Source organism: Bos taurus, chromosome 3 (assembly GCF_002263795.3).
Source record: "Bos taurus isolate L1 Dominette 01449 registration number 42190680 breed Hereford chromosome 3, ARS-UCD2.0, whole genome shotgun sequence".
NCBI lineage: Eukaryota > Metazoa > Chordata > Mammalia > Artiodactyla > Bovidae > Bos > Bos taurus.
Genome location: NC_037330.1, coordinates 32,114,286 through 32,136,767, shown reverse-complemented (window position 1 = coordinate 32,136,767; position 22,482 = coordinate 32,114,286). Strand labels below are relative to the sequence as shown.

Here is a 22,482-nt window from a genome sequence, read left to right as displayed (position 1 = left end):
CAGCAGCCCAACTAGAGGGGGAGGTCTTGATACTGTGGCTCCTTGGTGGGCCAACTACTGTGCTGTGCCCACCATGGCCTGCAAGATGCATAAAATTATCAGGTCACCAACATGGGATCAGTGGGAAGTTTGGGAAAATACAGGTTAGAATTATGTGAAATACGAACAGGAGAAATCAAGCAGTCACACCATTGAACTTGTAGAGAGTAATCTGAATGCTCTTGCTACAGGGTTTGTTATTTGTTGTGTGGAATAAATCTACAACCACTTATTTTATTCTCTGACAACACTTTCTATTTTTGAAGTAACTGCTTTTGTTAGCAATAAGCTATATACAATTAAAGTGACTATATAATGAAAAATTAAGTACTGAATTTTCATACTCCAAGAAAGTTGAGATGAATGTATGACTTGTGTAAGATGTTAGTTGACATTAACTGTCTACCATAGGGTTGTTGAGTATTGCATGAAAACCAGAAGACACAAATCTGCTGAATAAGCATCACCATCTATTTCTAAATTACTAATTAGTTTAAGAAGATTTTACTTAAATTTGATTACTTAACAGAGGTAGTTACTAAAGGTATTTTATATCACTTGGTGAAGCATAATATGTCAGTTTAGGTAAATATAAGAACACTTTTCTTATAAGAACAGAAGTACCAAATTCATTTCTTTTTCTACTGTGTATGTATGTGTGTGTGTGTGTGCACACAATTATTAAAGTCAAACTCTGTTTGCAGAATAAATTCACAAGCTTTTACACAATACCAAATTTATATTGATGTAATCCGATGCATTATATAGAAAATCACATAAGTTAATTCTAATAATAGTTGAATTTTTTCACCTAGTTCATGAAATCAAAGTAAAGCTTTTTGTGGTTTATTTCATCAAAAGTGAAACATCTGACATTATTGTAAATGCTATTGTAAATTCACTTTAAAAGTTAAACATTAAAAATTATTTTTGTGGTGATGAATTTAAATATCAGTGGAAAACAACATTATGTAAAAAAAAATATTCTTTTTAAATTTAAAAAACCCTACAGAGCAGAAATGTCCTGGGATTTAGCTGAAGTCACAAATCACTCACTAATGTGTTTTAAAATGTGACATTCTATCATTCAAGATAAAAGTTATAAAATTTTCAAATATTTTTATATGTAAAGAGTAACTGATCTATAACTTTTTAGACAATGCTGATGTTGAATCAAGAAAATATACATCAATGTGACAGTACAAACTTCTCTTTGCTGCCTATTTTCTGTTTGATTTTAGAAATGTTTGAACCATTAAAGAATTATTTCTTAATTAACTCAAAGTGTTCCACAGTGGTACTGAACTTAAAAAAAAATCTGTATGTCTTCTGCATTTTGGTTGCATTTTTCCCCCAACTGGTTATAAATGTTTTAACAAAGTATTTAATGGAGAAGCTCTAAAACATTTTAATGTTTGAAGTTTTCATAAGTTAATATTATCAAAAAAGAATTTTGCAAATAAGAAGACTCTGAAAGAGGCACTGAACAAATTAAACAAGAAGTGCGCAAATGTATATAACATACAATTTTGAAATTTTAAAATTTTGAAATATTTCAAAGAAATATTTCAATTTGTAAGAAATATTTCAATTTGTAAATATTTCAAATTGTACAATATTGTACAAATATTTCAATTTGTAAAGAAGACCATTTTGATAGAGCTATTTTTAGTATGATTTTTAATTGGATATATTTATTGCTAATTAGATGAGAGGTATACAAGAAGTATTCTGAAGAGGTGTACAATCTTGCACCTAAGTTTGGGGAAACATTCGAAGGAGTCATGAAGATAGTTGTTGAAGAAATCTTCTGTGGATGGAAGCAAAAAGATAGCATCTGTTAAAATATTAGCATTATAATATTAAAACATTTTAATAGAAAAAACCAGAATTGAGAATATCCCCCACTGAGAATATCCCCCATTTAGCAGGCTTCCTAGGTGGCTCAGTGGCAAAGAATACACTGCCAATGCAGGAGATGCAAGAGACACAGTTTAATCCCTGGGTAGGAAGAATCCCTTGGAAATGGAAACCCGCTCCAATATTTTTGACTGGAAAATTCCATGGACAGAGGCACCTGGTGGGCTATAGTCCATGGGATCACAGAGTTGGACACGACTGACTGAGTACAAACATACCTATTTAGCAGAATTTCCTCTGAGCATCTTTAAGGAGAGTTTTCCTCAATTAAAAATTTTCTAGCCTACAAAGAAAAATCAATAGAGTTATTATGGACTGAATTCTATCACTCCAAAATGCATATATTGAAGTGCTAACCCTAAGTACCTCAGACTGTGACTGTACTTGGAGATAAGGCCCTAAAGAGGTAATTGAGGTAAAACAAGATCGTTAGGGTGACCCCTAATCCAACATGACTGGTTTCCTTATGAAAGATTAGGACACACACACAGAGACAAACAGAGGGAAGACCATGTGAAGACACGTGGAGAAGATGGGCATCTATCAACCAAAGAGAGAGGCCTCAGAAGAAGCCAACCCAGCAGATACCTTGAGCTCACACTTCTAGCCTCTAGAACTACGAGGAAATAAATTTCTATTGTATAAGCCATCTAGAATGGCATTTTGCTGTGGCAGTCCTATCAATCTCACATCAAAGGTATCAACATCTTTGAAATGATTAACCATGAAAAGCAATTTTAAAGATTTCAAGCAACATTATAAAACATAATAAAACTGTTAGGTAGGTAGAATAGGGAAAAGGAGTCCAAAATGGTGGTGGCTAAAAGACAAGGAAGGTCCGAGGACCAGAGTGAAGACTTCAGGCAGAACAAACAGAACAAACAGCACTCCTGGCTAAGCCCAATTTGCATAGGGCAGGCCCAGGTGGAGGAAAAAACATATAAAAGGAGGAGCCAAAGCGCTTTCTCTCAGACTATCTCTCCAGAGTGCCTGTGCGCTCCTGAGCCCACGCACTCTCTCTTGCTCTCGAGCGCTTGCTCTCTCTCTCTCCCCACCTCCCCTCGCACTCCTCCACTCTCTTCTCTTTGAGTCTTGGATTCTCCTGCTATCTTCTAAATAAAATAGAGCTGTAACACTGATTTGCCTAAGAGCTGTAGCACGGTTTTTCCAAGACCTGAGAGCTGTGACGTGCCAAGGGCTTTAATGTCCCTTGCTCCAAATCTTTGTTGTGACGAGACAAAGAACCGGGAAACATACACTCGCGTGACAAAACCATACTGAAAAATCTTTATTCTTCAGAAAAAATGCCAGTAACACCTTACTTAGAAATACGGCTAAGAAATTTATTGATGTTTGTGAATATATAGCAAGAATAATTTGAAATTTTAAATATTTATTTACTGTGCATATATATTCACTTTTTAGAAAAAAAATCTTTGCGAATAGTTTTAACAGAACTATTTAAGTTCATCTGTATAGCAAAACACTGAGCAAAAGTAAACGTTTCAAAAATTACATATTTCTTTTTTTAATAGGCATTAGAATTTTATTAATTTTTATTGGAGTATAGTTGCTTTTAAAAATTATGTATTTCTAATGCCCCTTTCATCTCAAGCGTGTCTGGGTTTGGATGATAAATTATGTGAAAGGACTCAGAACTTTTGATCGGATATTCCACTGTAAACTGAATGTCCTTATAAGTTTGCAGAAAAGAAAATTCCAGATGTACACAGAGTGGGGACCCAGTCATTTTGTATACGAACTAAAAAGGGAAAACTTGAACTTAATTTTTTGTGGATCTGACATATTTCACAGCCATTACAGCACCTCTGGCCCAGAGATCCGCATCCCTCTGTGATCCCCGTGGCTTGCACTTTAACCTTCTGTAATGTGTCTGGATTGCTGTCTTCATCTGGAGAGTCCACACACATGGATCCTTATCTCATTGCTTTGGCTCTGCCAGGAAGGAAGTCACCCTTGGTATTCCCCCCAGAGCTCTCTCCAAGTCCCTTCCTGCTGCTTTCTTTATTTAACCAACATTTATATAGCACTCTATGAACAGGCCCGGTCTTCAGCACTCTAATAAACATCAAATCTCTGGATTTCCGTGAGGACCCCCTGTGGTAGTCATGGTGATTATTCCAGCTTTACTGGAAACCGGCACTGAGAGGCTGAGAGACTTGCCTAAGGTCAAAGGGCTGCAAAATGCTTTGAAAGCTGCCAGCATGACTCAGGTGTCCGTGATCTTAGCCCACACTATACTGCCCTTTGGCCCAACCACACCCTGAGGCCACTCTTCATCCCAGTCCAGGCTCCAATTTTTGGATCACACTCAAACCTGAGGGGGAAAGCGAAGTGGAGCGGTCAGGGGGTTAGCACTCGGTGTTTTAGGACCTGGTTCCCTGATTGCAGCACACCCCTTCCAGGAATCTGAAGTCATCACGCTGCGCCTGACTGATCGCCCTCGGGGCGGGGAAGGGACTTCCAAGAGGGAGCCGAGGAGGTTTGGAGTAAAATGACAGGTGGTGACCCAACCGCGCTGCCCCAGGCGACCGGGTGGAGCAGTCTGTTGCCCAGAGCTGTGTGGCGGAGAACCACTAGCACCCGCTCCTGCAAGGAAAGATCCACCCCGTGCCCCAGGCCGTAAAAGCGGCTGCTCCTCTTCCCCCTCACCCCCGCCCTCCCTTCCCCACCTCGGGCCCTGGGCGCTGGAGCTCAGACGGAGCGACCCCAAGTGGCTTCCCTGGCGAGCGCTCTTGCAGACACCTCGGCGCTCTCTCCTTTCTTCTACCTGTGTCGCACCCAACATCTTCTATCACTCCCCTTTCGCGGGCCGAGGCAGAGGGCCCCAAATCTCTTAGGTTTGTCGACTAAAAAAAGAGTTGTGAGTTAAGTTTTATTTGGGGCAAAATGAGGACTGCAGCCCAGGAGGCAGCAACTCAGATGAGAGACTGCTCTAAAGCGGCTTTGGAGGAAAGTCAATATATAAGGTTTTGGTGAAGGGGGAGTTCAATACCATGAGGCACTCAATTTACAAAAGGTTTTTTGTTAGTCATGAGGGTCTGATGTCACCATGAAGGGATTTAGTGCTTCTCTAGATATGAAGAGATGCAAGGACTGAGATCATAAAATCTGTTCCTAAAAACATCCAACTATCTAAAGACCTGTCCCACCAGATTGCCTGGATCACAGAGTGCCTCACTCCACCCTGAACTCCCTCAGGGATTGTTGAAGCTCAACAGCTTTAGGAGCATGGGGTTCAATCTTCATAGAGGCAGATGGCAAATGCCTTTGTTGTTCAGTCATTGGCAATGCTCTTGGTAAGTGCCAATTTGTAGCTGACAGGTTGAAGAAGAAAGCCTGTTTGCTGTCATGGCTGGCCTGGACTGGACGGGAAGGGTGGGGGAGCCCAGTGAGGAAATCCCCATCCCTGTTCCCAGAAGGAGACAAGTGACAGCGTGTTGGAGGTGTCAGAGATTTACATCTCCTGCCCTTCACAATTCTCCCAGATACCTGCGCTCTTCATCCACACCCACAGACTGGGTGATCCAGTGCTGAAGATTGGCAGTTCCCGCCTCCCACCCCCAAAACCTCGGTAGGGGCGTCTTGTGTTGGCTTGAGCTGTCAAGGTCAGAATCCAAAGGTGGATTCTCCGCTGGAGGGAGTGGCCTGTCCTGGGTCCTGCCCTGGGAAAATCACCAGGGAAGTGAGGACTCTCTCAGCTGCAGGGCCCCTGGACTCCTAAGGCTGCCTGGTGCTGGCTGCTGGGGTTCCCTTCTAACCAGTCGATCTGGGCCACCACAGACTAGCTGGAGGCAGCTGACACCATTTCCAACAACAAGAAACAGGTGGGCCACGCTCTGGCTAGAAAGAAAGAAAGTGAAGTTGCTCAGTCGTGTCCGACTCCTTGCAACCCCATGGACTGTAGCCTACCAGGCTCCTCTGTCCGTGGGATTTTCCAAGCAAGAGTACTGGAGTGGGTTGCCATTTCCTTCTCCAGGGGATCTTCCCGACCCAGAGATCAAACCTGGGTCTCCCACATTGTAGGCAGACGCTTTACCATCTGAGCCACCAGGGAAGGTGTTCTTTAAAAACCTCCTGGCTAGAAGCTCTGAGAACCCACATGGAAGGCAGGAAGTCTATTGGACCAGGTGCTCAGACCTTGCCCATTATTCCTGCCCATGGATGCTCACCTGCCCCACTCATGTTCTGCTGTCTCTAGTTGCTCACTCCGTCACCAGTTTTTTTTTTAATCGGTATCAGTGTTATCATTTGGATCGACAAGTGACTGTTCCAATCAGCTGCAGTGTCTCACAAAACATGCTCTGAAGAACACCAGTGGTTTGCAAACTGGTAGTAAACAGAACACATTTGGGTAAATGTATCCTATATTCATACTGTGTGTAGGCCACAGATTTGATTCTACATTTCTAGTAGCCAGTAAAAAATAGAAAAAGAAATTAGTTACACAATATATAATGTCTGAAAGATCAGAACAAACCAACAAGACAAGCCCAACTATTTTAGATTCTAAGAACAAAAACAGACGTCTCCCCAGGATTTTCATAAAGAGAACGCTGTATAACGGGAAGATGAGCATCTTCCCAGTAAACACAAGGCCTATTTTATAGACAGTTGCCTCCTATAGCATCCCTCAGAAGAAGGGGAGGGCCTAAGTCAAAAATGCAATCAATCAGAGCCAACCAATAGCAAGCCTATAACATAAGAGCCAAACCTGGCCTTTCTGCTGGGCTCTCTGGAGATGGGCTGTCCAAAATAGTAGCCATGAGTCACAGGTGACTACTCAGCACATGAAACATGGCTCATCCAAACTGAGATATATATTTAAGCTGAAATACACACCAGCTTCGGAAGACTCATAAAGGAAAAAAAAGTAAAATATCCAAATAACTTTTATATAATTGATATAAATTAGTAGTCCCATGATAAAATGATGTTATAGATCAATTAGATTAAATAAAATATTATTAAATTAACTTTACCTGTTTCTTTTTATTTTTATAAATGTGGCTATTAAAAATTTTAGAGTTATATATGGGGCTCTCAATATATTTCTACTGAACAGAAGCAATATTACTTAGACTATATTCTACATATAATAAATATATAAAATATATAATATGATATAATTATATATAATATATATGCAGCATTTCCCCAACATATTCAACCAAAGAACTTTTTTCATCCTGAACACAGCACTCATTGACACAACTCTGAAGGGCAGTTGAGGGAACACTGACCCAAACAATGTCTCACAGCACTTACCCTAGTCCTCAAGTCTCTTGTGTGGCTTGTAGTTTAACTCTGAAGTCTCTTCTCTTGCTATTTCCTCCAACTAGTATCTAAACCAATATTTTCACCAGATTTCAAGTCTTTATCCCAGACTTAATGAATCAAACCCTTTGAGACTATCCTTTTTATATCAGTTAACTTTTACAGCATGATAAACCTCCCTCAAATATAGTGGCTTATAATAGTGACCATTTTACATGCTACACCATGGATGAACTTTGTGGAGTGAAATAAACCCATCACAAAAAGACAAATGCTGTATGATTTCCCTTACAGGAGGTATCTAGATTAGTCAAAAGCATGGACACAGAAAGTAGACTGTGGTTACAGGAGACTGTGGGGAGGGGGAAATGGGGAGTTTTGTTCAGTTGGTATGGAGTTTCAACTTGGGAAGATGAACATGCTCTAGACAGCTGTTGTGTGACAATGTGATTATAGTAAACACTACTGAATGCACACTTAAAAATGGTTAAGAGGGTGAATATTACAGCACATGTTTTTTACCGCAATTCAAAAAATTTAAATTAAAAAAAAAAAAAACAGCAACAATGAATTTAGTTCTCAGTTCTATGAATCAACGATTTGGGCTAGGATGGGCTGGGTATTCCTTCTACTGGTCTTGGCTGGGCTGACATATGCCTCTATGGTCAGCTGACAGTCAGCAGCCTGGCCCATTGTTGGGGCTGCCTGGCTATCAGCTAGGGCCAGTAAAGTGACAGGCCGCATGTTTCTTGTCTTCCCTCAGGCTAGCCCTGCTCACATGGCAGTCTCAGCATTCTAAGATTGTGAGAGCAAAAACCACATGGCCTCTTCAAAACTAGACCAGGAACTCACACAGTATTATCCCTCCAACTGCTCTCTATCAATCAAAGCAAATAGCAAGGCCAAATCAAATCCTGATGCAAAAAGCTATAAATGAGCGTGGCTATTTTTACAATGGTCCACACTTGTTCTGTAGTCCCATTTTCCAGAATAATCCATTATTATCTGTTTCTTATGGTTTATATGTACAGAAGCACACTTTTTAGTATTTCACTTTTTTTGCTTCCTCAGACATATCATCTGTAGATTAGAGCTATTTAATTTTTTTAGTGGTGAATTTTTGCATTATCTCTTTGTTAAGCTTCCCTTCCCCCCATCTTTCTAGAATCTCAGTACTAAATGCAGGATATTCTCAAGATGATCTTATCCAAATACATTTTATTGATTCCCTCTATCTACCTCTGTCCCTTCCCTTTGGAATCCTTAACTCCAGATGCAGAGCTGCCCACTCCTCAAGCTGGGCTCCCTTTTATTTGGCTCTAATAGTTGGACCCAATTAAATCCAGACCAATTTTTCTTATAGAACTTAATTCACCAGATCATAATTTCCCACTTATTTACCTATCTGTACCAGTGACAGTGAGCCCTATGTCTTGTTTACTTATATAACTGAGCATTCTCATGGTACCTGGCACAATATAGGCATTCGTTAGGTCATTATTAAATAAATAAATGATCATTAATGAATAGTTTGATACAGGTATAGGCTGATGATTTTCACTGTGAGTACAGTATCTCTCTACAAGGTTATAAGGGTTGGGAACTGCACCTCCTCCCTTTATTTCTTCCAACCTGTGACTAATCTTTTACTGGAAGAATGCCTTCTTTTAATACCTCTTACCTGGCTTCCCATATGCTCATTCTTTTGGCAACAATCTCAGATATCTATGTACACATCTATGAGTGCCACCTGTTAGATTCTGTCTCTCTATCAGAGTATTTCCTCTTTGGATGTACTTTAAGTGATGGAACTCTCTGGAAACAAGTATCCCTACACTCCTTATTCCTTCTTGTACACTTGAAAAGCATGATTGTGCAACTGTGGATACAGTGATGTATGTATGCAAATTAGGTCAAATTTATTAATAATCCATTCATATCTAGACAGTTACTGACTTTTCTATGTTCTGTTAAAGTGGAGAGATACTTTAAAGTGGAGAGATACTTTAACAGCTCACAGTGTAATTGTGAACTGTCAATTTCTCCTTTCAGTTTTGTCAGTTTATATATGATAGAGATTTTCAATTTTGATATCCTTGTTGGATCAATTATTATAATAATTGATCTAATATTTATTATTATACTAATTAATATTATATAATAATTCATAATTATTATAAAATGTCCTTCTTTATTCTCAAAGACTACTTATTATCTTAAAGTCTACTCTTTCTTTTTTTTTTTTTTTTTTTAGGGCCGGGAGCTGGCGGCGCGCGGAGCCCGAGGCGCGCGGTGCTCCCGGCGGCGGCGGCAGCGGTGGCCTACTCTTTCTGATATCAATATAGCTACACCAACTTCCTTAGGCTAGTGTTTATGTTGTATATTTTTCCCATCCTTATACTTCAGTCTTGCTGTTTATTTGTGGTATGTGTCTCATAAGCAGCATACTTTTAAGCAGTTTTAAAACAAGAAAATAAATGAGAAATCTTTGACTTATGCCTAGAGTATTTAGCCCATTTACATTCACTGTGATTACTGATATAGTTAAGGTTTGCATGTGGCTTGCTAAGTCGCTTCAGTCATGTCCAACTCTTTGTAACCCTATGGACTGTAGCCCGCCAGGATCCTCTGTCCATGGGATTCTCCAGTCAAGAATACCGGAGTGGGTTGCCATGCCCTCCTCCAGGGGATCTTCCCAACCCAGGGTTCAAATGCACGTGTCTTAGGTGTCCTGCATTGGCAGGTGGGTTCTTTACCACTAGCATCACCAGGGAAGCCCCATAGTTAAGTTATAGTTTAAATCTGAAATCCTTTTTTTGCTGCTCCAGTCAACTTAAAGGAAACTTTATTGAGACCCAAGGCTAAGGGAATACCACCCTACAGAGCAGGAGGGGCTGTAATGGACCTTCTTCTTGAGGGGCAGGTTGTTGGTACAGCTTGTAAGATTTGGCAGGGTAGGGGTGCAGGTGAGCAAAGCCCTTGGGACAGATTACCTTGTCAAAGTGATATTTCTGGTCTAATTAGTGGAAGTAATGCCACCTCGTAGGTGAAGGAACAAGTTCCGAATGAATTTTTTCTGGATATTGTAGTCTGAGTGAGTACTGAAACCCTTCAGCTGTTTGCCCATGGAAATTGGAAGCTGCTGGATAGGTGGGATGCCCTCTTTGTCTTGAATTTTGCCTTTGAAATTCCTTTGACACTTTTGACATGGTCACTGGGCTCAACCTCAAGACCAAAGACCCCCATCAGTGTCTCACAAAGATTTGCATCTCTGCATCTTCTTACTGGCTGCCTAATTGAAGAGAAAGAGCTAAACCTATAATGTTTGTGACCCATATGCTTTATATTGTTTTCTTTCTCCATTGAGAAGAACAACAATTGTGAAAAAGGGGAAGCAAAGAAGGAAAATCTTCAGATTATAAACTTCATTTTCAGGCATTTACTTACCACTTTCTAGTGGTAAGTACATAAGAAATTTGAGAATCTGGACATTTGTCCCACTCAAAAGCACTGTTAGATATTCTAGTATCAGGAGTGAAGGCACAGGGGAAAGGGAGACAGAGTGAAGCATGTTAATCTGCTTCTGGGAATATTAGTTGCTTCAGTCATGTCCATTCTTTGCAACCACATGGATTTTATCCCACCAGACTCTCTGTCCATGGAATTCTCCAGGCAGGAATACTGGAGTGGGTTGTCATTCCTTCTGAGAAGGACCAGTGAGATTGTTTGCTACAAATGCATGAGCTAGGAAGCCGGAGGATTAAGTGACTTTCTCAAGCCCCTCAGTGTTAGTGGTAGAGGCTGCACTAGACTTCTCCTAAATTCCAAGTCCAGGATGTGTTCTCATCCATTATACCCTGTACTTGGATTAAGGGTTGTACCTGCATTTCACCCTCCTCCCTCACCCTACCCTCATTTCCACTGTAGTCCTAGTCCTTACAGTCCTTTGAGAGACCGCACCTGCTCTAAAATCATACTCCTGCTTTAGAATCATAGGCTGGCTTTACTGATGAAAAAAGGCCAGAATGAAAGAACATTAATAGCCCTGTAAGGGCTTTCTCCTTATTGCAAAATTCCGACTTAAATTGAAGAAAGTAGGGAAAACCACTAGGCCACTCAGATATGACCTCAATCAAATCCCTTACGATTATATGGTGAAAGTGACAAATAGATCCAAGGGATTAGCTCTGATAAACAGAGTGCCTGAAGAATTACGGACAGAGATTCATAACATTGTATGGGAGGCAGTGATCAAAACCATCCCCATGAAAATGAAATGCAACAAGGCAAAATAGTTGTCTGAGGAGGCCTTACAAATAGTTGAGAAAAGAAGAGAAGTAAAAGGAAAAGAAGAAAAGGAAAGATATAGACATCTGAATGCAGAGTTCCAAAGAATAGTAGGAAGAGATAAGAAAATCTTCCTAATTGATCAATGCAAGGAAATAGAGAAAAACAATAGAATGGGAAAGACTAGAGATCTGTTTAAGAAAATTAGAGATACCAAGGGAACATTTCATGCAAAGATGGGCACAATAAAGGACAGAAATGGTATGGACCTAAGGGAAGCAGAAGATATTAAGAAGAGGTGGCAAGAACACACAGAAGAACTATGCAAAAAAGATCTTAATGACCCAGATAACCGTGATGGTGTTATCACTCACCTAAAGCCAGACATCCTAGAATGTGAAGTCAAGTGGACCTTAGAAAGCATAACTACAAACAAAGCTGGTGGAGGTGGTGGAATTCCAACTGAACTATTTCAAATTCTAAAAGATGATGCTATGAAAGTGCTGCACTTGATATGCCAGCAAATATGGAAAACTCAGCAGTGGCCTCAGGAATGGAAAAGGTCACTTTTCATTCCATTTGCAAAGAAGGACAATGCCAAACAATGTTCAAACTACCACACAATTGCGCTCATTTTACATACTAGCAAGGTCATGCTGAAACTCCTCCAAGCTAGGCTTCAACAGTACATGAACTGAGAACTTCTAGATGTACAAACTGAATTTAGAAAAGACAGAGGAACCAGATCAAATTGCCAACATCTGTAGGATCATAGAAAAAGAAAGAAAATTCCAGAAAAATATCTATCTCTGCTTAATTGTGTAGATCACAACAAACTGTGAAAAGTTCTTTAAGAGATGGGAATACCAGAACACCTTACTTGCCTCCTGAAAAACCTGTATGCAGGTCAAGAAGCAGCAGTTAGTACTGGACATGGAACAACAGACTGGTTCAAAATTGGGAAAGGAGTACATCAAGGCCGTATATTGTCACCCTGCTAATTTAACTTCTATGCAGAGTACATCATGTGAAATGCCAGGCTGGATGAACCACAAGCTGGAATCAAGATTGCCGGGAGAAATATCAATAACCTGATATATGCAGATGACACCACCCTAATGGCAGAAAGTGAAAAGGAAATAAAGAGCCTCTTGATGAAGGTGAAAGAGGAGAGTGAAAAAGCTGGCTTAAAATTCAACGTTCAAAAAATGAAGATCATGGCATACAGTCCCATCACTTCATGACAAATAAATGGGGAAAAAATGGAAACAGTGGCAGACTTTATTTTTTGGGGTTCCAAAATCACTGAGGACAGTGACTGCAGCTATGCAATTAAAAGACACTTGTTCCTCCTGGAGGAATCGATCTGCCTGACTTCAGACTATACTACAAAGCTACAGTCATCAAGACAGTATGGTACTGGCACAAAGACAGAAATATAGATCAATGGAACAAACTAGAAAGCCCAGAGGTAAATGCACACAGCTATGGATGCCTTATCTTTGACAAAGGAGGCAAGAATATACAATGGAGGAAAGACAGTCTCTTTGACAAGTGGTGCTGGGAAAACTGGTCAACCACTTGTAAAAGAATGAAACTAGAACACTTTCTAACATCATACACAAAAATAAACTCAAAATGGATTAAGAATCTATATGTAAGACCAGAAACTATAAAACTCCTAGAGGAAAACATAGGCAAAACACTCTTTGACATAAATCACAGCAGGATCCTCTATGACCCACCTCCCAGAGTAATGGAAATAAAAGCAAAAATAAACAAATGGGACCTAATTAAACTTAAAAGCTTTTGCACAATGAAGGAAACTATAAGCAAGGTGAAAAGACAGCCTTCAGAATGGGAGAAAATAATAGCAAATGAAGCAACTGACAAAGAATTAATATAAAAAATATACAAGCAGCTCATGCAGCTCAATACCAGAAAAATAAACCCAATCAATAAATGGGCCAAAGAACTGAACAGACATTTCTCCAAAGACATACAGATGGCTAACAAACACATGAAAAGATGCTCAACATCACTCATTATCAGAGAAATGCAAATCAAAACAATGAGGTACCATCTCACACTGGTCAGAATGGCTGCTATCAAAAAGTCTACAAACAGTAAATACTGGAGAGGGTGTGGAGAAAAGGGAACCCTCTTACACTGTTGATGGGAATGCAAACTAGTACAGCCACTATGGAGAACAGTGTGGCTGCTAAGTCACGTCAGTTGTGTCCGACTCTGTGCGACCCCATAGACGGCAGCCCATTAGGCTCCTCTGTCCCTGGGATTCTCCAGGCAAGAATACTGGAGTGGGTTGCCATTTCCTTCTCCGAACAGTGGGGATTCCTTAAAAAACTGGAGATAGAACTCCCATATAACCCAGCAATCCCACCGCTGGGCATACACACCGAGGAAACCAGAGTTGAAAGAGACACATGTATCCAAATGTTCATTGCAGCACTGTTTACAATAGCCAGGACATTGAAGCAACCTAGATGTTCATTGGCAGATGAATGGATAAGAAAGCTGTGGTATACATACACAATGGAATATTTCTCAGCTATTAAAAAGAATGCATTTGAATCAGTTCTAATGAGGTGGATGAAACTGGAGCCTATTACACAGAGTGAAGTAAGTCAGAAAGAAAAACACCAATACAGTACATTAATACGTATATATGGAATTTAGAAAGATGGTAACGATGACCCTATATGAGAGACAGCAAAAAAGACACAGATGTAAAGAACAGACTTTTGGACTCTGTGGGAGAAGGCGAGGGTGGGATGATTTGAGAGAATAGCATTGAAACATGTATATTATCATATGTGAAATAGATTTCCAGTCCAGGTTCAATGCACGAGACAGGGCGCTCAGGGCTGGTGCACTGGGATGACCCTGAGGGATGGGATGGGGAGGGAGGTGGGAAGGGGGTTCAGGATGGGGGACACATGTACATCCATGGCTGATTCATGTGACTGTATGGCAAAAACCACCACATATTATAAAGTAACCAGCCTCCAATTAAAATAAATTAATTAATTTTTTAAAAAGACACTTGTTCCTTGGAAGAAAAGCTATAACAAACCTAGACAGCAGATTAAAAAGTAAAGACATTACTTTGCCAATAAAAGTCCATAGAGTCAAAGCTATGTTTTTTTTTCCAGTTAGTCATGTATGGATGTGAGAGTAGAACCATAAAGAAGGCTGAGTGCTGAATAATTGATGTTTTGGAACTGCAGTGTTTTGAGAAGACTCTTGAGAGTCTCTTGGACTGCGGGCAGATCAAACTAGTCAATCCTAAAGGAAATCAACCCTGAATATTCATTGGAAGGACTGATGCTGAAGCTGAAGCTCCAATACTTTGGCCACCTGATGCAAAAAGCTGACTCATTGGAAAAGACTCTGATGCTGGGAAAGGTTAAAGGCAGGAGGAGAAGGGGATGACAGAGAACAAGTTGGTTGGATGGCACCACTGACTCAATGGACATGAGTTTGAGCAAGCTCTGGGAGATGGTGATGGACAGGGAAGCCTGGTGTGCTGCAGTCCAGGGGGTTGCAGACTCAGACATACTGAGTGACAACAACAACAACAAAAGCAAAGATGAGTCAGATAACTTGACCCTGGAAGTATAGGGAGTTCATGAAGTTATCACGGCAGGATCTATACCTGAAGCCAGGACTCTCAACTCCTACTGGATGGTTCATTTTTGCCCTGAGTGAAATTACTCCTCAGGGAGATAGCTTCAGGTATTAAATAGACATACACTATTATCCTTTCTGTTTCCATTTCCAAATAAGTAAAATGGGAGTAATGGAATAAATACAGTACCGACCACGTGGGGTTTTAGTGAGAGTTAGTGAGTGAATTTAATTATTAACGATTTACTCAGAACACTGCTTGGAACACAGCACATATTGAGTAAGCATTAGTAATTGCTAATATTAGCATGTAAGGGAAATAGAGTACATTTAAATCAGAGTTTTCCAGTTTTAAGGTTTCATTTTAGCAAACACCATTGATGATAAAGTTTAAAATTCCCTCTTGGAGAAACAGAGATACCTCTAAGAGATACCATCAGTCCTGAATTGCCTATAAATTACGGGTTTGCTGTAACACACAAGGATGTCATTCAGATCCTCCCCCTTGCCTCTTCAGATTTAAACATAAAAGTTATTTGGAAATATGTGGTTTCTAAAGCAATCTGCAACTCCCCAGGGAGCTTTCTCAGTGAGAGTTTCCCACTCTATTCCTCTGGGTAGTAGGTTCTGCCCACCAGCTGACCTAGTACTTCACCAACTAGGCCAAGTACCTGCCAGGTCTGGGGCACTTCAAGCCTGGCCCCACCTCTGCCTTCATACTCATCTGATCTGTGCCTTTGCTGGAATGTGGAAAATGAAATCACACCATCAAAAGAAAGGATGTGAATCTCTACCAAGCTCTCATTGGCCTGAAAGACACAAAAATGATGAAAGGACTGTGAGTCAAAATCTTTTTACCTTCAAGAACAGGTTGAACAAAACCTTCCACAGCATCTCACAGGCAGAAATTCCAAACAGGCCAACAAGAAGCACACAGATTCTTAATATTTCCAGTACAGTGATGACTCTAACATAAAGGAAATCACTGGCTCATAGGAAGTGGTTGTCAATTGAAACACAGCTTCATTGCCAAGGAAAATTTAGGAAAGTCCATATTCCTGTGGACTCAGATGGAAACAATCTTCCACTCAGAACCCATCCAAAGCTGGCATTGATGAAGCACTGTATCCTTAGTGAAGTCCTTAGTCATGGACTTCACTCCAAGAGGAGTAATTAGAACAGTAGAGACACTGAAACATAGCAACTTGAGGTCACCTACTCCAACTACTCTCACAATTTAGGAAATAAGGATGAGAATAAAGAAAATCAGCATGAGAGGCAGTGTGAGACTCCTGGCCTCCCAGTTACTCCAACAGCTGATGTTGAAATGATCAGTCAATCTTTCCATTTGTTCTGATTCAGCACTTTGCTTCTTTTCCCTCAGAAATAGACAAATGAACATTCTCCTGGCTCTTAGCAACTGGAGCTTTGGAATTGCTCCATTAATTTTTCAAGATGACTTTCTTTGATTTTACTACAAGGTGTTGGGACCACCAAGGTCTTACTCTGCCTTCTCCACCAAGGTCTTACTCTGCCTTCTTTGTGTTTCTCTTGGTTTTGCTGCCATGGTATCCACTCTTGAGAACCACTCAGACTTTTCTATTGGTTGGGTCACCAAATTCCTGCCCTACTACAAGTGTGATGGGCTGGAATTTGGAAACACCTTGGCTCTTGTGGGAGTATTCCTTAGAATAATCTCTTCACTGTCCTGGTGCAGGCGAACTATGTTCCCTATAATTTTGACTGGAAAGCACACAATCAGTCACTTATGAAAGATCACTGAGACCATATAGAAAGCCTAAATCCCTACAATCTCAATTGGAAATGAAGGATCTGGAGACTCCATTCTGGTGAGGATGCTGAAGATTGAAGGATGGGAGAGATTAATGTAATTCAAAAAATAGTAATGCAAGTCAGCTTAGAGTTGAAATTTATAGAATTTCTTCTATTCATGTACAGGAAATGTGTGAAGCTTTTGAATGGAAGGCCAAGTAGATCAACAAGCCCAAGCTGATAATCACCACTTCTGTAGTTGCTGGCATCCTCACCAGCCAGTCAGCCTGTGAGATTCCCCCACCTGTCCCAGTGAGCAATAACATGCCCCATAACTTCTCTGGATATCGCTTACGCAGGAGACACTCATCTTGGGAGGGCTACTCTGGAGAGATCAGCTGTCTCTACAAATACCCAACTGGAAGCCATGCCAACCTCAGTGTGATGAGTCCCTGCACAGACCAAATACAGCCCAGGGATGTTATCAATTACGTGGAGATACAGGGACAAAAGAGATCATAAATTTAGTGCAAGATTAACAACCAGTGCATTTTTCATCAAAGAAAATGAAGTCCATTACTCATTCTTTCATAAATTATAAAATGTTTCTCCCACCTTTCTCCTCTTCCTGTTTCCTTTCTGCTTTGCCTATTTTCTGCTATTCTACTTTTGGACATGTATGCTGTACAGACTTTCAGTCATTCACCAATGAATCATACCAGAAAAATTATGAAAAAAAAAAAAAAAAAACCACCAAAAACCTTTAGCCCTTCTCCCATATATTTCTGGTGGGAAGGGTATATCTAAAGTGTGTGTGTGTGTGTGTGTGTGTGTGTGTGTGTGTGCACGCGCACGCGCGAGCACTGTGCACACCAGTTGCTCAGTCATTTCCAACTCTTGGTTTACGTGGTCTATAGCCCGAGAGGCTCCTCTGTCCTTGGAATTCTCTAGGCAAGAATACTGGGGTGGGTAGCCACTACCTTCTCCAGGGTTTAAATCTGGGTCTCCTGCATTACAGGCAGATTCTTTACCATCCGAGCTACTAGGGAACTCCAATAGCTTTTTGGCGCTTATTTGCTGGGAGTGCTTGCTAAGTAGCTTTAGTCATGTCCGACTCTTTGTGACCTTATGGACTGTAGCTCACCAGGCTCCTCTGTCCATGGGATTCTACACGCAAGAATACTGGAGTGGGTTGCTATGCCCTCCTCCAGAGGATGTTCTCAATCCGGGGATTAAACCCACGTCTCTTATGTCTCCTGCATTGGCAGTAGTGCTCTTTACTACTAGTGCCACCTGGGAAGCCCTTAGTGGGAAATTAAGCTGTTATAATTAATTAACTAGTTCTTATTTACTAAAAATTCATCAACTAATTACCCTGTACTGACAATTTTATTAGATAAGGGACAAAAAAACAGCCAGTGCTTTTTTAATAAAAGAAAATGAAGCACGATTACTCATTTTTTCATAAATTATCGAATGTTTCTTCCACCTTTCCCCTCTTTCTATTCCCTTTCTGCTTTGCCTATTTCATGCCATTCCAGTTCTTGCACATGTACACTGTACAGAATTTCAGCCATTCATCATTCACCAATGACTCATACCAGAAAAATTACTAAAAAAAAAAAAAAAACCAACACTTAGTGGGGCATCCAACTAGAGCAGCCAATATGAGTGCTTATCTAGCCTCCCTGCCAAATAACTATGAGTGTCCACTAGTAGCCTCAGATCAGATCAGATCAGTCCCTCAGTCGTGTCTGACTCTTTGCGCCCCCATGAATCCCAGCACACAAGGCCTCCCTGTCCATCACCAACTCCCGGAGTTCACTGAGACTCACGTCCATCGAGTCAATGATGCCATCCAGCCATCTCATCCTCTGTCGTCCCCTCCTCCTCCTGCCACCAATCCCTCCCAGCATCAGAGTCTTTTCCAATGAGTCAACTCTTCGCATGAGGTGGCCTAAGTACTGGAGTTTCAGCTTTAGCATCATTCCTTCCAAAGAACACCCAGGGCTGATCTCCTTCAGAATGGACTGGTTGGATCTCCTTACAGTCCAAGGGACTCTCAAGAGTCTTCTCCAACACCACAGTTCAAAAGCATCAATTATTCAGCGCTCAGCCTTCTTCACAGTCCAACTCTCACATCCATACATGACCACAGGAAAAACCATAGCCTTGACTAGATGAACCTTTGTTGGCAAAGTAATGTCTCTGCTTTTGAATATGCTATCTAGGTTGGTCACAACTTTCCTTCCAAGGAGTAAGTGTCTTTTAATTTCATGGCTGCAGTCACCATCTGCAGTGATTTTGGAGCCCAAAAAAATAAAGTCTGACACTGTTTCCACTGTTTCTCCATCTATTTCCCATGAAGTGGTGGGACCAGATGCCATGATCTTCGTTTTCTGAATGTTGAGCTTTAAGCCAACTTTTTCACTCTCCACTTTCACCTTCATCAAGAGGCTTTTGAGTTCCTCTTCACTTTCTGCCATAAGGGTGGTGTCATCTGCATATCTGAGGTTATTGATATTTCTCCTGGAAATCTTGATTCCAGCTTGTGTTTCTTCCAGTCCAGCGTTTCTCATGATGTACTCTGCATATAAGTTAAATAAACAGGGTCACAATATACAGCCTTGACGAACTCCTTTTCCTATTTGGAACCAGTCTGTTGTTCCATGTCCAGTTCTAACTGTTGCTTCCTGACCTGCCTACAGGTTTCTCAAGAGGCAGATCAGGTGGTCTGGTATTCCCATCTCTTTCAGAATTTTCCACAGTTTATTGTGATCCACATAGTCAAAGGCTTTGGCATAGTCAATAAAGCAGAAATAGATGTTTTTCTGGAACTCTCTTGCTTTTTCTATGGTCCAGTGGATGTTGGCAATTTGATCTCTGGTTCCTCTGCCTTTTCTAAAACCAGCTTGAACATCAGGAAGTTCACGGTTCACATATTGCTGAAGCCTGGCTTGGAGAATTTTGAGCATTACTTTACTAGTGTGTGAGATGAGTGCAATTGTGCAGTAGTTTGAGCATTCTTTGGCATTGTCTTCCTTTGGGATTGGAATGAAAACTGACCTTTTCCAGTCCTGTGGCCACTGCTGAGTTTTCCAAATTTGCTGGCTTATTGAGTGCAGCACCTTCACAGCATCATCTTTCAGGATTTGAAATAGCTCAACTGGAATTCCATCACCTCCACTAGCTTTGTTCATAGTGATGCTTTCTAAGGCCCACTCTAGGTCAGTGATCACACCATCGTGATTATCTGGGTCGTGAAGATCTTTTTTGTACAGTTCTTCTGTGTATTCTTGCCACCTCTTCTTAATATCTTCTGCTTCTTTTAGGTCCATACCATTTCTGTCCTTTATCGAGCCCATCTTTGCATGAAATGTTCCTTTGGTATCTCTGATTTTCTTGAAGAGATCCCTAGTCTTTCCCATTCTGTTGTTGTCCTCTATTTCTTTGCATTGATCGCTGAAGAAGGCTTTCTTATCTCTCCTTGCTATTCTTTGGAACTCTGCATTCAGATGTTTATATCTTTCCTTTTCTCCTTTGCTTTTCGCTTCTCTTCTTTTCACAGCTATTTGTAAAGCCTCCCCAGACAGCCATTTTGCTTTTTTGCATTTCTTTTCTATGGGAATGGTCTTGATCCCTGTCTCCTGTACAATGTCATGAACCTCATTCCATAGTTCATCAGGCACTCTATCTATTAGATCTAGGCCCTTAAATCTATTTCTCACTTCCACTGTATAATCGTAAGGGATTTGATTTAGGTTATACCTGAATGGTCTAGTGGTTTTCCCTACTTTTTTCAATTTAAGTCTGAATTTGGCAATAAGGAGTTCATGGTCTGAGCCACAGTCAGCTCCCGGTCTTGTTTTTGTTGACTGTATAGAGCTTCTCCATCTTTGGCTGCAAAGAATATAATCAATCTGATTTCAGTGTTGACCATCTGGTGATGTCCATGTATAGAATCTTCTCTTGTGTTGTTGGAAGAGGGTGTTTGTTATGACCAGTGCATTTTCTTGGCAAAACTCTATTAGTCTTTGCGTTGCTTCATTCCGTATTCCAAGGCCAAATTTGCCTATTACTCCAGGTGTTTCTTGACTTCCTACTTTTGCATTCCAGTCCCCTATAATGAAAAGGACATCTTTTTTGGGTGTTAGTTCTAAAAGGTCTTGTAGGTCTTCATAGAACCGTTCAACTTCAGCTTCTTCAGCGTTACTGGTTGGGGCATAGACTTGGATTACTGTGATATTGAAAGGTTTGCCTTGGAAACGAACAGAGATCATTCTGTCGTTTTTGAGATTGCATCCAAGTACTGCATTTCGGACTCTTTTGTTGACCATGATGGCCACTCCATTTCTTCTGAGGGATTCCTGCCCACAGTAGTAGATATAATGGTCATCTGAGTTAAATTCACCCATTCCAGTCCATTTCAGTTCTCTGATTCCTAGAATGTCGACATTAACTCTTGCCATCTCTTGTTTGGCCACTTCCAATTTGCCTTGATTCATGGACCTGACATTCCAGGTTCCTATGCAATATTGCTCTTTACAGCATTGGACCTTGCTTCTATCACCAGTCACATCCACAGCGGGGTATTGTTTTTGTTTTGGCTCCATACCTTCATTCTTTCTGGAGTTATTTCTCCACTGATCTCCAGCAGCATATTGGGCACCTACTGACCTGGGGAGTTTCTCTTTCAGTATCCTATCATTTTGCCTTTTCATACTGTTCATGGGGTTCTCAAGGCAAGAATACTGAAGTGGTTTGCCATTCCCTTCTCCAGTGGACCACATTCTGTCAAATCTCTCCACCATGACCCACCCGTCTTGGGTTGCCCCAAGGGCATGGCTTAGTTTCATTGAGTTAGACAAGGCTGTGGTCCTAGTGTGATTAGATTGACTAGTTGTCTGTGAGTATGGTTTCAATGTGTTTGCCCTCTGATGCCCTCTTGTAACACCTACTGTCTTACTTGGGTTTCTCTTACCTTGGGCACGGGGTATCTCTTCACGGCTGCTCCAGCAAAGCGCAACCATTGCTCCTTACCTTGGACGAGGGGTATCTCCTCACCACCGCCCTTCCTGACCTTCAACCACTAGTTAAATGAACCAAGTCCTTCTGTCGTATATTTTTGGTGTGAAGGTTGTATCTAAAATTGTGTGTGTGTGTGTTAATTGCTCAGTTGTGTCTAAGTCTTTGCTACCCCATGAACTGAAGCCCACAAGTTTCCTCTGTCCTTGGAATTCTCCAGGCAAGAATTCTGGGGTGGATAGTCATTCCCTTTTCCAGGGGATTTTTCTGATCCAGGGATCAAACCCAGGTATCCTGCATTGTGGGCAGTTTCTTTACTGTCTTGAGCCACCAGGGAAGCCCCAAAGCCTATATATTGGTATGTTATTGTCCTTCCAGTAGTTCTTGAGGTAATCCAGCAATGGCAGGAAGCTTAGCTAGAGGCCCTATCCAGTTGATAGCCTAGTAATTAGGTATTAACCATACTTTTTGGTATGGTTTTACTTGCTGTAC

General features: G+C 40.9%; 1 long non-coding RNA gene across 2 annotated transcripts in view; it reads right to left on the bottom strand.

Annotated features, from left to right (window-relative positions):
• Window positions 1-1,695: 1,695 nt before the first annotated feature.
• Window positions 1,696-22,482, bottom strand: part of LOC104971588 (uncharacterized) — a 64,580-nt gene continuing 43,793 nt past the window's right edge. For both annotated transcript variants that reach the window (XR_009493899.1, XR_009493900.1), the window contains 3 exons: window positions 6,153-6,309; window positions 2,178-2,242; window positions 1,696-1,849 (listed from right to left, as the gene is read on the bottom strand). This is a non-coding gene — a long non-coding RNA (uncharacterized lncRNA). The remainder of the gene's footprint in view (window positions 1,850-2,177; window positions 2,243-6,152; window positions 6,310-22,482) is intronic.